At 44.6% G+C, this 17236-nt stretch overlaps 1 protein-coding gene across 3 annotated transcripts in view; it reads left to right on the top strand.

The window, feature by feature from the left end:
* R3HDM2 (R3H domain containing 2) overlaps window positions 1–17236 on the top strand; it is a 150463-nt gene that overhangs the window by 8814 nt on the left and 124413 nt on the right. For 2 of the 3 annotated variants that reach the window (XM_044286490.1, XM_044286493.1), the window contains exon 2: window positions 4683–4776. The exons of the other annotated variant lie outside the window; for it this stretch is intronic. The gene's annotated coding sequence lies outside the window, so the exon portion shown is untranslated. The remainder of the gene's footprint in view (window positions 1–4682; window positions 4777–17236) is intronic. 3 annotated transcript variants of the gene reach the window in all.

Here is a 17236-nt window from a genome sequence, read left to right on the forward strand (position 1 = left end):
TCTATTCACTGTATTATTTTCCCTTATAACATGGTTATAAGGGAAAATAATAGCATTCTTTAATACAGAATGCTTAGTAGAAGGTCAATATAATAAACATTGGTGGCGCAGTGCGCTCCCCCAACACCCCAGTATAATAAACATTGGTGGTGCAGTGCGCCCCCCCAGTATAATAAACATTATAATAAACATTGGTGGTGCAGTGCGCCCCCCCAATATAATAAACATTGGTGGCGCAGTGCGCCCCCCAATATAATAAACATTGGTGGCGCAGTGCGCCCCCCCCAATATAATAAACATTGGTGGCGCAGTGCGCCCCCCCAATATAATAAACATTGGTGGCGCAGTGCGCCCCCCCAATATAATAAACATTGGTGGCGCAGTGCGCCCCCCCCAATATAATAAACATTGGTGGCGCAGTGCGCCCCCCCCAATATAATAAACATTGGTGGCGCAGTGCGCCCCCCCCAATATAATAAACATTGGTGGCGCAGTGCGCCCCCCCAATATAATAAACATTGGTGGCGCAGTGCGCCCCCCCCAATATAATAAACATTGGTGGCGCAGTGCGCCCCCCCCAATATAATAAACATTGGTGGCGCAGTGCGCCCCCCCAATATAATAAACATTGGTGGCGCAGTGCGCCCCCCCCAATATAATAAACATTGGTGGCGCAGTGCGCCCCCCCCAATATAATAAACATTGGTGGCGCAGTGGGCAGTGCCAATGAGGGTTAAAAAATAAAAAAATTATTAACTCACCTCCTCCAATTGATCGTCTCCTGTTCTTTCTTCAGGACCTGTCAAAGGACCTGTGGTGACATCACTGTGCTCATCACATGATACATCACTATGGTAATGGACCATGTGATGAGCTCAGAAAGAACAGGAGACCGGCAGCTGCGCTATTAATTGGAGGAGGTGAGTTAATTTTTTATTGTTTTTTTTTAACCCTCATTGGCACTTCCCACTGCCCCACCAATGTTTATTATACTGGGGTGTTGGGGGGGCGCACTGCGCCACCAATGTTTCTTATACTGGGGGGGCGCCAATGTTTCTTATACAAATACAGGAGGCGGGTGCCGGAATCAAATAGCCGGCACCCGACCTTTGTGACAGGGAGCTGCGATCAGCGGCAGTTAACCCCTCAGGTACTGCACCTGAAGGGTTAACTCAACTGCAGCTGATCGCAGCTCCCTGTAAGAGGTTGGGTGCCGGCTATTTGATTCCGGCACCCGCCTCCTGTATTTGTATTACAGGTCAGTTTTCTTCATTGGCGCAGTGGCCAAAGCCCCTCCCCTCCTCCTCCTCCTCCTGTCTCTCTTCCTAATGGCGGCGGCGGCAGCAGCACAGGGGGGAGGGAGAGACTCCTCCACTGCACTGCTGAGCACATCGGCAGCGGGGTAGAGAACTATAATCTCCTGTGCCCCACCGCTGTATTCAACTGCAGAGCTGCGGCGGTGGGTCTAGTCGCAAATGTCAGTCCCAATTTTTCGGACTGACTGACCTTCATTTCTTAAAGTAATGATGGCCACTTGTTTTTCTTTACTTAGCTGCTTTTTTCTTGCCATAATACAAATTCTAACAGTCTATTCAGTAGGACTATCAGCTGTGTATCCACCTGACTTCTCCACAACGCAACTGATGGTCCCAACCCCATTTATAAGGCAAGAAATCCCACTTATTAAACCTGACAGGGCACACCTGTGAAGTGAAAACCATTTCAGGTGACTACCTCTTGAAGCTCATCAAGAGAATGCCAAGAGTGTGCAAAGCAGTAATCAAAGCAAAAGGTGGCTACTTTGAAGAACCTAGAATATGACATATTTTCAGTTGTTTCACACTTTTTTGTTATGTATATAATTCCACATGTGTTAATTCATAGTTTTGATGCCTTCAGTGTGAATCTACAATTTTCATAGTCATGAAAATAAAGAAAACTCTTTGAATGAGAAGGTGTGTCCAAACTTTTGGTCTGTACTGTACATGCCAGTGATTGTGACCGATGGCCCTATTTTGTGCTGTCGCTTCCTGTAGCACTGTAGAGAGAATCCGGCAGCTGATATTGAGGACATCCTCACGGTAGATCATAAATATCCATTTGATGTGGGTCCAACTCCCTGTATCCCCAGCTGTTCTAGTGGTGTCGGACCTCCACCCTTCAGATATTGATGACCTATATGAAGGATAAATTATCAATTTCACAAGCCTGGAAAACTCCTTTTAAAGGGGTGTTCTGAGATTTTTTTTTTACCATGACCTATCCTGTGAGCATCGCGGCCTTCTCTCCACTTTTCATAGGTGACAACCATTTTTCCCAGTAATAACATGTTTTATCGATCCTGTGGCCTAGGAGCAGCTCAGCCTCATAGAAGTGAATGGGGCTGAGAGCGATACCAAGCACGGCCACTCATAGGAGCGCTCTTGCCTTCACAATACAGCTGATCGTCCGGGATCCCAGGTGTCAGAGGCCCACTGATCAGATACTGATGACCTATCCAGAGGATACGTTATCAGGAAACAAAAATTGGGAAAAACCCTTTTAAGCTACTTTTGTTTTATGGCTCTAAACATTACTGATGGAACTACAACATAAGGGTGGGTTCACATCTCTGGCACAAACTCTGGTAGTCCAGCAGTGGAATAGACTACTGGAGTTTACTGTATCGGGCATAGCCTAGTTCTGTTGGGGATCTGGCAGCTTTCCTGCATAAGTGCAAATACTACTGGCTGAAAGCCAGCAGTTATGCCAGAAGGCTATTATAGTCCATGGAGATCTGGCGGTATCCGGCCATGCCGGGGCTGATAGTGTGATGTGAACAAAGCTAAAGATGGCACAGATGAATTGCAGTTCTTCGGCTACTTTCACACTCGCGTTTTGTGCGGATCCGTTCAGATAATACAACCGCCTGCATCCGTTCAGAACGGATCCGTTTGTATTATCTTTCACATAGCCGAGACGGATCCGTGTTGAACACCATTGAAAGTCAATGGAGGACGGATCCGTTTTCTTTTGTGCCAGATTGTGTCAGAGAAAACAGATCCGTCCCCATTGACTTACATTGTGTGCCAGAACGGATCCATTTGGCTTAGTTTTATCAGAGATACACCAAAATGCGGCAGGCAGCGTTTGGGTGTCCGCCTCCAAAGCAGAATGGAGACTGAACTCATGCAAACTGAGCGGATCCTTTTTGTCCCGATACCATTTTTTTAAGACATACGAATACCGATACTTTTATTTACAGTGCTGCCCATAATTATGCATACCCCAGGCACATTTTGACTTAGTTACTTTTATTCAACCAGCAAGTAATTTTTTGACGGGAAATGACATGTGTCTCCCAAAAGATAATAAGATGTACAAGAGGCATTATTGTGGAAAAAAAAAACTTTCTCAGCTTTTTTTTTTACATTTGAGCAAAAAATATGGGACTTGGGATGTGGGGTAAGGGAATCTGATGATTTAAGGTTTTCTGACAGAACACCGCCGCACAGAAGTCCCGCCCCCACACCCTTCCACTGGGGCACGATCATCTGGAGCCAGCTGAGAGGTAAGGCGCAAGAGCATTAGGTGGCCCCTTCTCCCCAACTCTGGTGTGAAAATTTCCTACCCCGTCATCGAGCGCCTGCGCGGCATCGCACACCTCCTTCCAAATCTGGGAAAATCATGTCCGGTGCGGCCGTGTCACAACAGGAAGTGACAAGGGTAGGGAAATTTCACAGAACACCACCGCAGCAGACACGGGACCTGCAGCCGCCATCCCCACTGCTGATCTGGGACACGCCGCTGCACTGCCATCAGGTATCGGCCATCAGGTATCGGCAGGGATGTCCCGATACTCGTGCAAATGTTCTGTATCGGGACAGCCCTACTTTTCCATTCAGAATGCATAAGAGTGCAAACTGATCCGTTTTGGACCCCTTGTGAGAGCCCTGAACGGATCTCGCAAACGGAAAGCCACAACGCCAGTGTGAAAGTAGCCTAAGGCTACTTTCACACTAGCGTTCGGGCGGATCCGTTCTGAACGGATCCGCTCATAATAATGCAGACGGAGGCTCCGTTCAGAACGGATCCGTCTGCATTAAAATTGCAAAAAAAAAGCTAAGTGTGAAAATAGCCTCGGACGGATCCGTCCAGACTTTCAATGTAAAGTCAATGGGGGACGGATCCGCTTGAAGATTGAGCCATATGGTGGCATCTTCAAACGGATCCGTCCCCATTGACTTACATTGTAAGTCTGGACGGATCCGCACGCCTCCGCACGGCCAGGCGGACACCCGAACGCTGCAAGCAGCGTTCAGCTGTCCGCCTGTCCGTGCGGAGGCGAGCGGAGCGGAGGCTGAACGCCGCCAGACTGATGCAGTCTGAGCGGATCCGCTCCATTCAGACTGCATCAGGGCTGGACGGCTGCGTTCGGGTCCGCTCGTGAGCTCCTTCAAACGGAGCTCACGAGCGGACCAGCGAACGCTAGTGTGAAAGGAGCCTTATGCATTAGCTGTTGTACGTGTGTGGGTTATGTGCAATTGTCGTTTTTGTTTGTTTTCACTCATTTAATATCTTTATACGAAAATGCAGTGGATTCTGGAATTGAGTCATTTCATAAGATAATGCATGTGACTGGCTTGAGATCTGTGCGTTCCATTAAAGCTTCCCCCTTTATGTCCCTTTCTTATCATTAACAGGCAAACCATATTATCCACTTTGCTGGGTTGAATGACGTCGTTTCTACATAGAATTGTTTGGATTCTCCAGTAGACTTCTTTAGATCCTATTTTTGTAAGTATTGAAAAGAAAATGGCGACATTCTTGTTCATTGTAACGACTATAGCCTGGAAATGCTGTATCTTCCATTCACTACGATGGAGCAACCCGTGGACAGGTGTGGAGCTTTGGAATAAAGCTGCCATGTTTTTCTAATCCTGGACAGCCCTATAAATACATCTTAGACCTGATGAGGCTGGTGTACTTTGAAAATCCATGTGAGAATGGCTGTATAAATCCTTTTTTTTCCCATCTGAAGTGAAGATAGGCTGGGCTCAGGCCTTTATCAATATTGGGCGAAAGGATTATGCAGCCAGTCTTACATGGATTTATAAGTTACGTATACACCTGCCTTATCGGGGCTTAGGGATCTATTTAACACTGTGGGCAGTTTGTGTTGTAAATTCTGTGACGGAATCTCTTTAAAGTGGTGGAGTCCAAGTTCCAGCACCTCCACCAATCGGCTTTATAAAGGAAATGACGCACGGGTAATTTTGAGGAAGATGAAGCAGTGCTTGCATGAGCGAGCTACCCCTTTAAACAGCTTATCAGCGCAGATGCCGAGGTCGGATCCCCACCGCTCTGTCACCAAAATTTCACCTTTTGCGCTGCTTACATAACGCTGTAGCACAGATAAACATGATTTAAATGGTACTTTAGTTCTTTTCTTTCGATCTTCTTAAGCAGCAAAAATGCGGTTTTAATGATATACAAGAGAGGGCTCGCAAGTGCCCAGGGGCGACATTCGGGCAGTAAATGCCCAGGCCCCTCTGCCTTATGCGAGCTTAACTCCTCCCTTACCACTTGTCTGGCCCACCCTGTAATCCCCTTGTGTCATTCTGTTGAGTGTCCGAGATCGACGCTTGCGCAGTTACCCGCCCGGCGCCAGCTATCCCTAGTAGAATGCTGTTAGCTGGTGTGTGCGCATTGCTGGGAGCACATGCTTGGAGCCGGTGGTGAACTGCGCAATCACGCCATCTCGGCCACTCAACCGGATGACACAAGGGGATTACAGGGCGGGCCAAACAAGGAGTGAGGGAGTTAGCCTGAGCACTTACTGCCCGAAGGCCACCCCTGGGAACTTGCGAGCCTCATTTGTAGACAGCAAAAGCGTGCTTTTAATGATATATGAACGTTGGAAGAAAAGAACAAAGGTACCATTTAAATCATGTTTATTTGTGGTACGGCATTATATAAGCAGCGCAGAAGGTGAAATTTTGGTAACGGGCTCCCTTTAAGCCACTGCACAACCCCTTTTAATATCACAGCACCCCAGTGCCAGCATCAGGTAGATGACATATGCCATACATGTTGATATTTAGGCCTCATTCTTGGACCATGTAATGATCTTAAGAATTCAGATCTTTGTGATATTCTGTCTCGTGCTTATGCATATTGATACATACATTATGCTGCCGGCATCAGTTGGATTCTTGGCTCATTTAATGAGATGTCAGAATTTAGATACAGGTGAAAATACACTTCAAGGGGACGTTCACACGGCAGATATTGACAGCGTCACACTCCGCTGCATACTTCGGCGGAAACCACTATGGTTGTTCACTTTGAATGTTGAGTACCTGCTCGCGGCATCCACCACAGCTCCAATCGGCGTCTGTCTGGACACAACGCCAAGAAGAAATACAGTTGAAACCAGAAGTTTACATACACTATAAAATTACATGAGAGAGAGAGAGAGAGAGAATATGTTTTAAGGCATTTTTATTTCTTTTTGTAATGTCAAAAGTTTGCATACACTAGGATTACTACGCCTTTAAACAATTCTGGACTGCCCATGTGATGATGTCATGTGTTTGGAAGCTTCTGTTAGATTTTTTGGCAACATCTGGGTTAATTGGAGACACACCTGTGGATGTATTCAAATGCACACCTGAAACCCACTGCTACTTTGTGTAGCATCATGGGAAAGTCTGAAGAAATCGGCCAAGATATCAGGAAGAGAATTGTGGACTTGCACAAGTCTGGCTCAACCTTGGGTGCAATTTCAAGATACCTGAAGGAGCATCGTTCATCTGTACAAACGATTATATGCAAGTACAAACAAGATGGGAATGTCCAGCCATCTTACCGCTCAGGAAGGAGACGGGTTCTGTGTCCCAGAGCTTTGGCCTGACGTGCATATCAACCCAAGAACAAAAGCAAAAGACCTTGTGAAGATGATGGCGGAAGCTGGTAAGATTGTGTCAATAACCACAGTGAAACGAGTATCAACTGTATCAACATAGGCTGAAAGGCCACTCTGCTAGGAAGAAGCCATTACTGCAAAAGAAACATAGAAAAGCCAGATTCATGTGTGCAAATGCACACTGAAACAAAGGCCTACATTTTTGGATCTGATGAAACTAAAATTGAACTTTTTGACCATAAAGACCATTGTTACTTAAGGAGGAAAAAGGGAGAAGCTTGGAGGCCTAAGAACGCCATCCCAACTGGGAAACACGGGGGTGGCAGCCTCATGTGGGGTGGTTTTGCTGCAGGAGGGACCGGTGCACTTCACAAGAGATGGCACCATGAGGAAAGAAGATTATGTGGAAATACTGAAGCAACACATCAGCCAGGAAGTTAAAGCTTGGAAGGAAATGGGTCTTCCAAATGGACAATGGCCTGAAGCATACTGCCAAACTGGTTACAAAGGGGCTTAAGGATAACAAAGTCAATGTTTTGGAGTGGCCATCACAAAGCCCTGATCTCAATCCTATTGAAAATTTATGGGCAAAGCTGAAAAGGCGACCAACAAACAAGGCTGTTTTGTCAGGAGGAATGGGCTCAAATTCCGACCAACTATTGTGAGAAGCTTGTGGAAGGATATCCAAAACGTTTGACCCAAGTCATACAGTTTAGGGTACTTTCACACTAGCGCTTGATCGGATCCGTTCTGAACGGATCCGATCATATTAATGCAGACGGAGGCTCCGTTCAGTACGGATCCGTCTGCATTAATAACTTAGAAAAATTTCTAAGTGCGCAAGATGCCTGAGCGGATCCGTTCAGACCTTCAATGTAAAGTCAATGGGGGACGGATCCGCTTGAAGATTGAGCCATATGGTGTCATCTTCAAGCGGATCCGTTCCCATTGACTTACATTGTAAGTCTGGACGGATCCGCTCGCCTCCGCACGGCCAGGCGAACAGCTGAGCGCTGCAAGCAGCGTTCAGCTGTCCGCCTGGCCGTGCGGAGGCGAGCGGAGCGGAGGCTGAACGCCGCCAGACTGATGCAGTCTGAGCGGATCCGCTCCATTCAGACTGCATCAGGGCTGGACGGAGGCGTTCGGGTCCGCTCGTGAGCTCCTTCAAACGGAGCTCACGAGCGGACCGACGAACGCTAGTGTGAAAGTAGCCTTAAGGGCAATGGTACCAAATATTAATGAAATGTATGTAAACTTTAGACATTGCAGAAAGTAATAAATATGCCTTAAAACATTCTCTCTCTCTTTCATTATTCTGGCATTTGGCAGATAATAATTATAGTAATCCTAATTGACCAATCACAGGAAAGGTTTATTCTGATTTCATGTCAGATATTGAGAAAAACATGCATGTGTGTCTTTTTATATAGTGTATGTAAACTTCTGGTTTCAACTGTAAGTCCCTTCTTGGCCCTGTTGCAGCTTTTAAACTGCCAAAATTGCAGCGGCATAAACCACAGTGTGAACAGGCCCTAAAGGGGTTTGCTGAATACTAGAAAAAAATAAAATGTCTGGAACCTGTTTGTTAGCACTGATGGATATTTAAAGTTTTTACTTTTCTCATAGTTTTTTGAGTTTGCTGTAAGGTGTGTTGGTTTTAGGGTGCCTACGCACAGTGCAGAAAACCCCGCATAATACAGTGCCAACAAAGTGTATGAGATTAGACAAACCTTGATGTGCCGATTTTGAAATCTGCAGCATGTCACTCGTGTTTTCTCTCTGCGGATTTTACCCTTTTAATATAAGATGTGAGATTGGCGGAAAAGCCTCATCAAATCCATATAAAAAAATGTGACAAATATGTGCTTTTTTTTGTGCGGTTTTGGTGTGGATTTCATGCATTCTTTATGCAGATAAATCTGCACCGTGTGCATCCACCCTTAGTATCGCTCTTACAACTACAAATCCCAGCATGTAACTTTGCAGAGCTCCTCGTCATTCTTGCACTACTACATGATTGGCGGGGGTTATTCCGTCAGTGTTGTATATGTGAAGCTGCGTACAGGCGCTCTCGCTACATTGCCGACCATGAATGGTACACCACAAGGAGGGTTGAACCATGCAAGCTCGATATAAGCATTAGATGATCCTGATGGTGTACCGTACATTGAAAGATTTGGTTCTCAAGAATAGAACCTCGGGACCAAAGTATGGGATGTCATCACAACAGGGTGTAACCGCAGGAGCAGCGAGAACAGACAGAGATTTCTAAAACCATGTATGTTACAGACTGAGTTCATTTTGTATGTTTAGAACAGGAGATGGGGCAAAGGGATAAAAAAATATAAATTTTAAAAGGGTTTTCCGAGATTTAAATACTCCTCAGTAGTGTTGAGTGAAGTGTGCTTCGGATCATAGACCCTTGTCCGTACAGAATTCAAATGTATGGGCTTCGCAGTGGTGAAATTCAATATGTCCGAAGTCTCACGAGACTTCGTTGAATAACTTTGGACATCTTCAGTGTCTGTTTCGTTAAGCAGACTTTGGGTCCCAGTTTTCAAATGATTTTGAAGTTGAATAATCGAAGTCCGAAGTTATTCAAGCGAGTCTTGCAAGACTTCGGACATAATGAATTTCACCCTTGCGAAGCCCATGCTTTTGAATGCTGTACGGCGATTGCTCTGAAGTGCACTTCGACCAACACTACTCCTCAGGATAGGTTGTCAGTATGTGATCGGTGGGGGTCCAACACCCAGGACCCCCGCTGATCAGTTGTTTGAGAAGGTACTGTCTCTCCTGTGAGCGCCGCAGCCTTCTTGCTCACCAAGCACAGCGCCGTGCATTGTATAGCTGCTGTGCTTGGTATCACAGCTCAGCCCCTTTCACCTGAACATCTCGTCACTGGCATAGGAACTGCAGCAAGAAGGCCACAGTGCTACCTCGATCTCGGAAAACCCTTTTAAGGGTCCGGATACATGGTGACATGTCACGAAAATTTGATATAATGTATTTTAATGGTGTCGCCATGCGACATGTTGCGGCTGCGACACCACTGTTGAAGAAAAATCGGAGTTGGATTGCATTACCTGAAATGGTGTGACCCTAAAGGGGTTGGGCGGTTTATATTAGTAGCTGTACATGCATGCAGCTCGTACTAAGCATTATTACACTATAGGCACTGATGTCATCTCACTGATATGAATAATTCGTGTTTACATGCAGGTCCTTTGACCTGTGTGCCAGTGCTGGGAACATGGCTGCCGATGGAGCGCTCTGTCCATCAGTGGCCTTCATTCACTTACACTAGGGACGGACAGGGAAACTAACGCGTCCGCAGTCCGTACCCAGTGTTAATGAATAGAAGCTGCTGATTGAACTCTTCGTCAGCGGCAGCATACAGGTCAGGGGATCTGCCTGTAAACATGAATTATTCATATTAAACTAACGGATGTAATGCCTATTAGCGGCCGCATGCATGTGCTGTTACCAGCTAGTAATGTAAGCTGACCAGCCCCTTTAAGAGTGCTTTCACACAGGGGTGTTATCTCCAGATGTTAGCTGACGGTCAGTGGGGAAGTGTGGAACGCAGGACACACAAATGTCTTTTTTTTTTTTTTTGCTGGGGTTTTTGTTTATTGGGTGGCAATTTTTGGCTTCTTTTAAAAGACGCAGCATGCTGGAGCTCTGGCTTCTTAAAGGCATTTTTTAATTTCCTTCACTATATGGGAAAGAAAACAAGGCCGTTCACAGAGCCATTTAGAAAATATGTCCACAAAAAAAAGGTTAAAAAAAAAGCAAATACAAATTCATGTGTGTGAGGACCCTTAGGACTCCTCCACATCCAAACTTGCTTTGGCTTTTTTTTTATGTATTTTATTTTTTGCAGCTATAGAATGTCAGTATGTATGCATTTTTTTGCATGTCACGTGGGTTTATGGCCTCTTTTAGTGCCTTTTTGTTTAAATTATTTTTTTTCCCTTTTATAGAGCAGGGATATGGAAAACACCTAAAATAAAAATCATTGCATCAACATGCTGCATTTTTTTTAATTAAAAAATACATAAAATACAAACAAAAGAAAACGCATGTGTGTCCTGCGTTTCAAAATTCATATACACTTTTTTCTAATACCCAAAGCTGGTGTTTTTCTGCAAGAAACCCACTAAAGATGCAAACAGTGCCCCCAAAAGAGAAATATTAGTGACTCCAACCTCGGGGAATGTAGATACTGGGTTCTTTGACACAGATTCCACACACACAAAAAAAAAAAAGCCTCTGGTTGGCAGCATGGAGTCCACCTTCTGTTGTTTTCAATGATGGGTTGCGCTTTATGTCTGCGATCATGACCCGGACATGGCCTTTTTTTGGTGAGACACTGATATAAATGGCGGCTGCGTGAACATTTCATTAAGAACAGTGGGAGGAGGATCCCACACAACCGCATGGTGGTTTTTTTAGGTGGAATCCGCGCACGTGGAAAGGAACTGTGGTGCCAAACTTTTTTTTTTTTTTTTAACACGTTTTGTGATGCTGTTCTTATCCACACAAATACAAGTGAAACAGAAACTGTGATAATTAGCAGTTAAATGGCTTATTTTGCTGCATATTTATTGGCCGGGAGGCAAACTACTGGTGCCACGCGTTCGTCTTGGATAGCATTGTGTAAATTATGTAAACCAAATTTGTATCTGATTTGTATGCATTTTTATTACTCTATTGAAAGGTAATCTTCTTATGCCTTTAGCTCCCTTGGTCTATAGATCTTCCACTGTGCCCATGCCCTCTCCCTGAGCAGCACGGCATATTCTGCCCTTATTGCCCTGTAACGGAAGTAATCACATCCTCCACACTGTCTGATTTAATCTGATTAGGAGATTATTGTGCTGCGAGGTATCTATGAGCCCAGCATCTGCAAATCCTCTTTGTATTTGATACATTTATCAAGGGCCAAGAACGCTCTTTTACCAAGAGTTTCGCTAATTTCTAAAGGGGTTCTACGCTGCCTACTGCTGCGCTGGTGGGTTGCGATGGGTCTCATGCATTTCACCACGGACTGGTGTGTACAGCGTGTGGGTGAGGGAGGCTGAACTCGCGGGCTCGCTCTGGACACACAGTAGACCCGACAGATCTGCTTTGAAGGGCTTTTCCACCAGTGCATGTACGCGTTTTTGCTTATTCTGTTTAGGAACTTTTACTTCTGAGATTGCACACTACAAATTCTACATGAGTTGTCACATTTCCAGGCGCTGACAGTTTTCTATAAATGTCTCCAATCTATGGACTGAGCACAACCCACCAACTACCTATTGATGTTAAAATATACAAGGCAAGAAAGGGAAAAATTGCCGGCTCATAGTCAGTTTGCATACACTTTAGGCTACTTTCACACTGGCATTTTTGGCTTTCCATTTGTGAGATCCGTTCAGGGCTCTCACAAGCGGTCCAAAACGCATCAGTTTGCATTCTAATGAATTCTGAATGGATAAGGGTCCGCTCAGGATGCGTCAGTTTGCCTCCGATCAGTCTCCGTACCGCTCTTGAGGCGGACACCAAAACGCTGCTTTCATCAGTCCGTCTGATGAAACTGAGCCAAACGGATCCGTCCTGACACACAATGTAAGTCAATGAGGACGGATCCGGTTTCTATGACACAATCTGGTACAATAGAAAATGGATCCGTCCTCCATTGTCTTTCAATGGTGTTCAAGACAGATCCGTCTTGGCTATGTTACAGATAATACAAACTGATCCGGATGCAGGCGGTTGTATTATCTGAACGGATCCGCACAGAACGTGAGTGTGAAAAAAAAAAATATATATATATATTCTCATAAAAACAATATATTAAAAATGATTATATACAAGATACGGCCTTGTGATTCTTAGGCTTCTTTCACACGGGCGACATTTTCGTGCGGGTGCAATGCGTGAGGTGAACGCATTGCACCCGCACAGAATCCGGACCCATTCATTTCTATGGGGCTGTGCACATGAGCGGTGATTTTCACACATCACTTGTGCGTTGCATGAAAATCGCAGCATGCTCTATTTTGTGCGTTTTTCACGCAATGCAGGCCCCATAGAAGTGAAAATCGCAAGCATCTGCAAGCAAGTGCGGATGCGGTGCGATTTTCCCGCATGGTTGCTAGATGACGATTGGGATGGGGACCCGATCTTTATTATTTTCCCTTATAACATGGTTATAATGGAAAATAATAGGATTCTCAATACAGAATGCTAAGTAAAATGTGGATTGAGGGATAAAAAATAAATTAACTCCCCTCCTCCTCTTGATCGCGTAGGTGCCGATCTCTTAATCATGAGCTGCTGGCTAAAGGACCCGTGGTGACGTCACATCACATGGTCCATCACCGTGGTGATGGACCATGTGATGAGCTCAGTGGCGTCACCACAGGTCCTGAAGAAAGAGCAGAGACCGGCAGCTATGGAGGAGGTGAGTTAATTTATTTATTTATTTTTAACCCTCAATTGACCTTCTACTATGCATTCTGTATTAAAGAATGCTATTCTTTTCCCTTATAGCCATGTTATAAGGGAAAATAATACAATCTACACAACACCTAACCCAAACCCAAACTTTATTGAAGAAGTTTGGGTACCACATTCAGTTTTTTCTCACGTGCGTGCAGCATTGCACTCGCACGGAAAAAAACTGAACCACGCAACGCAATCTCGGACAAAACCGACTGAAATTGTGTGCTCACGCGCACGATTGCCATGCCACGCACCCGCATCCTATCCGGCCCCAATCTGTAACATTCGCGTGAAATAGGCCTTATAGTTCCTTGTATCGATATTTGTATCTTATTTATAAAAATAAGATAAATACAGTACATCTTATGCGGATAAGATGTATTTAATGTCCTAGTGCTTCTGTGCTCAGGCTGGGACTGTGACCGTGTTACTGGATCGCAGTCGGTCGCCCGCTCTTCTGTAAGCCGGCTTGGATGGTGGTCTCGCGCCTGCACCTTTGTATCGTGCGGACGTCGAAGCTACCTTGAATCTCCTCGTGTGGATTATTTTCAAATGATAGTGTGCATCTTCAATTTCTCACAGGCCGTAGCTGACGATTTTCTGCATGCAATAAATCTGAAGAGGACGAAGTTTTCGAAAATCTCATCCACGTGCTGCGGAAATATTCTGCAGCAATATCCGCACATAGCTTGATATACGGTGCAAATTGTAGCCCTCCTCATGTCATTCTTTGCAGCGCAGAGGGTAAAATCTGCAGCAAGTCCAACGCATTTCCATGATCATTTCTGCAGCAAAATCTGCATTTGGTGCGAATTTTGCTGCTGCGGAATATCGACAGATAATTTTGACATAAATTCTGTGGCCATTGAAGGATTTGGACAAGATAATTATACATCTTGGAAGTTCCCTAAAATGTAAAAAAATAAATAAATAAAAACTTATACTCTCCACTTTCTGGTTCTCCTGATGCTGTTTGTTTGCAAGCAGCAGTGGTGACTTGTCCTACCCAAGCATGTCACTGTGTACATCATCGGCACATCACTGCAGCCAATCACTGTCCTCAGCAGTAGACCACTGAAGACAGTGATTGGTTGCAGCAGTCATGTGTCATATCCAAGCACGACACCGCTGCAGTTTGCAAAACAGTGGTGGAAAAATGGCGCTGGGGAGAGTAATATTTTTTTAAATATTTGTTTAGCCTTTTTAGGGTAGGGTCACACTTCTTTAGGAATGCCTTAGCAGGAAGGAAGATTGCAGGCTTTTACTTTCATATCTTCCCCAGTACAGCCTCTAGTGACCCATGGGGAGAGGAGTAGGAACATTTTGGGGATGTTGGAGAAAAGCAAATCTTATTACCCCTTGTACCTAATTGATATTTCATGTGTACTGACATCTGGATCATGGGGAATATTGGTGTATTTAGTAGGAAGGGCTATCTGCATGCAAAGGTTAGTTTATTTGTAGGTTTTAGACTTTTAGCCATAAATGTGACTTTTATGTATTTTATAGTTTTTTTTTCTGTTTTGTTTTTTACAAAACCTTATGCTTTGATATGGAATTGTATGAAGGCACACCTGCTAGGACTACAAAACAGCTAAGTAGTTTTTTAAAGGGCATCCGTCAACAGATTTGTACCTATGAAACTGGCTGACCTGTTACATGTGTTTGGCAGCTGAAGGCATCTGTGTTGGTCCCTTGTTAATATGTGCCCGCATTGCTGAGAAAAATGGTTTAATATATGCAAATGAGCCTCTAGGAGCAACAGTGGCGTTATGGTTATACCTACAGGCTCTGCTCTCTCTGCAGCTGCTGCTCCTTCTCCACATTGACTGAAAGGACCAGACGTGGTAATGTTTTCACTGCCTGGCTCTGCCAATCAAAGTCTTGGTGTAATGGCAATGCCCCCGTTGCTCCTGGAGGCTCATTTGCATTTATTAAAACATTATTTTTCTCAGCAATGTGGGCACATATGAACAGGGCCAACACGGATGCCCTCAGCTGCCAGTTGCACATGTAACAGGTCAGCCAGTCTCATGGGGAGAAATCTGCTGACAGATGCTCTTTAAAGGGAATGTGTTATCAGACAATGACCTATTGTTTAATTCACGTTTTTATGTTTTACGTATTTTTAAAGATTTTTTTTTTGTTTTTGTTTTTAATTTTCCATGTCAACGTCTATATTTAAACAAAAAACATAAAATCCTGCAGTTTTCGCCCTGGCCACTAAGAAGAATAATAGGTGCCACTTCTTGGTCTGTGCAGATCATTTTACTGCAGTTACCTACTTATGAATACAGAGGTGATCTCATTACAAGCAGGATTAGAATGACAGATAAGGCCAGTTTCACATCTGCGGCACGGATTCCAGCAGGTGCTTTCGGCAGACAACAGCCTGGAATTCTCTAGCTCTGGCATTGCCAGATGCAACTGGATTGGCCATCGGCCCCGTCAACTATAATGGGGTCTGACAGAGATCCAGTGACAATTCGGCAAATACGCAGAGAATCGACTAGACACAAACTGCTGTACTCTGCAGTTTGTGTCCGGCTGATTCCTGGCATTCTCTGGAGGCCGAATTGCAGTGCCGCAGGTGTGAAAGTAGCCTAATACAGGATCCACCGTTCACAATAGGTGATTGGCCAATCTTATCTGTTCCTTCCTTGTACAATGACCTCTGCACAGGTCACAGAGCATGCTTAGAATACTCTCCCGTGAAGCAATTTTTTCTTAATGCTTTCTAAATGTTATTAAGAACAGCTCAGGCAAGATGGCTGCCCCTATAATCATGTTCAGGAAATAGAATACATCTGCAATTAAAAAATAAAAACGGATTACAAGAAAAGGATATGTGTTACTGGCAGGAAAAAAAATTTGGTGACACAATTCCTTTAACCCCTTCTACCCGCGTTGATTTTCTGTTTTTGCATTTCAATTTTTCACTCCCTGCCTTCACAGAGCTGACCTGTGGCCTTCATTCTCCAGGCCAGTACAATTACTGTAATACCACATTTATTTTTTGCTTTCATTGCTATAGTTTGACCCGCATAACTTTTTTTTTTATATTTATGTCTATGGAGTGGGGTGAAGGCTAATTTTTTTGCGGGATGATCTTTAGTTTTTATTTATACCATGTTTGGGGTGTATTTGGCTTTTTGGTCACTTAGTTTTTTTTCCATTACACTGTTCGCTGTATGGGATTAATATTTTTTGTATTTTAACCACTTTGTGACCGCCCATAGACTATGGGTGGTTGTTTAACTCTGGACGTTTTGGAACATCCATTCAGAGATCGCATCTGCACGCTAATCGTGCAGCTGGCGAGTGGGGGGCCCGCTGTCAGTGACTGCAAGACACCCCAGAGAAAAGGCAGGGACAGTTCCCAGGTGTCCCTGCCTTCTAGATCGCTGTATACACAGCGCTCAACGAGTGCTGTATATACAGATCAGGAAGCGCTATGCATTTCCTGTCTTGGCCCGGTGATCATGTGGCCGCCGGGGCCTGGGGGAGTGCAGATGCTGTTGGGTCTTCCACAGACCTCGATCAGCCCTGCATTGAGGCTGTACAGCATTGTATAGTGCTGTACAGCCTCTCTGGGGGGTGTATTTCCCCTGTAACTGGGGCTACTATGTCAGCCCCAGTTACAGGAGAAATCAATAGTGAAATAAATAAAGTGAAGTTAAATGTCCCCCAGAGGTCTTGTATGACCTTATAGGGGACGCAAAGTGTAAAATAAAAAAATCCCTAATTAAGTAATTAAATAAAATGTTAAAAATAGAAAAAATAAAATAGACATATTTGGTATTGCTGCGTCTGTGACGGCTGGCTCTATAAATA

This window comes from Bufo gargarizans, chromosome 3, assembly GCF_014858855.1.
Source record: "Bufo gargarizans isolate SCDJY-AF-19 chromosome 3, ASM1485885v1, whole genome shotgun sequence".
Lineage (NCBI taxonomy): Eukaryota > Metazoa > Chordata > Amphibia > Anura > Bufonidae > Bufo > Bufo gargarizans.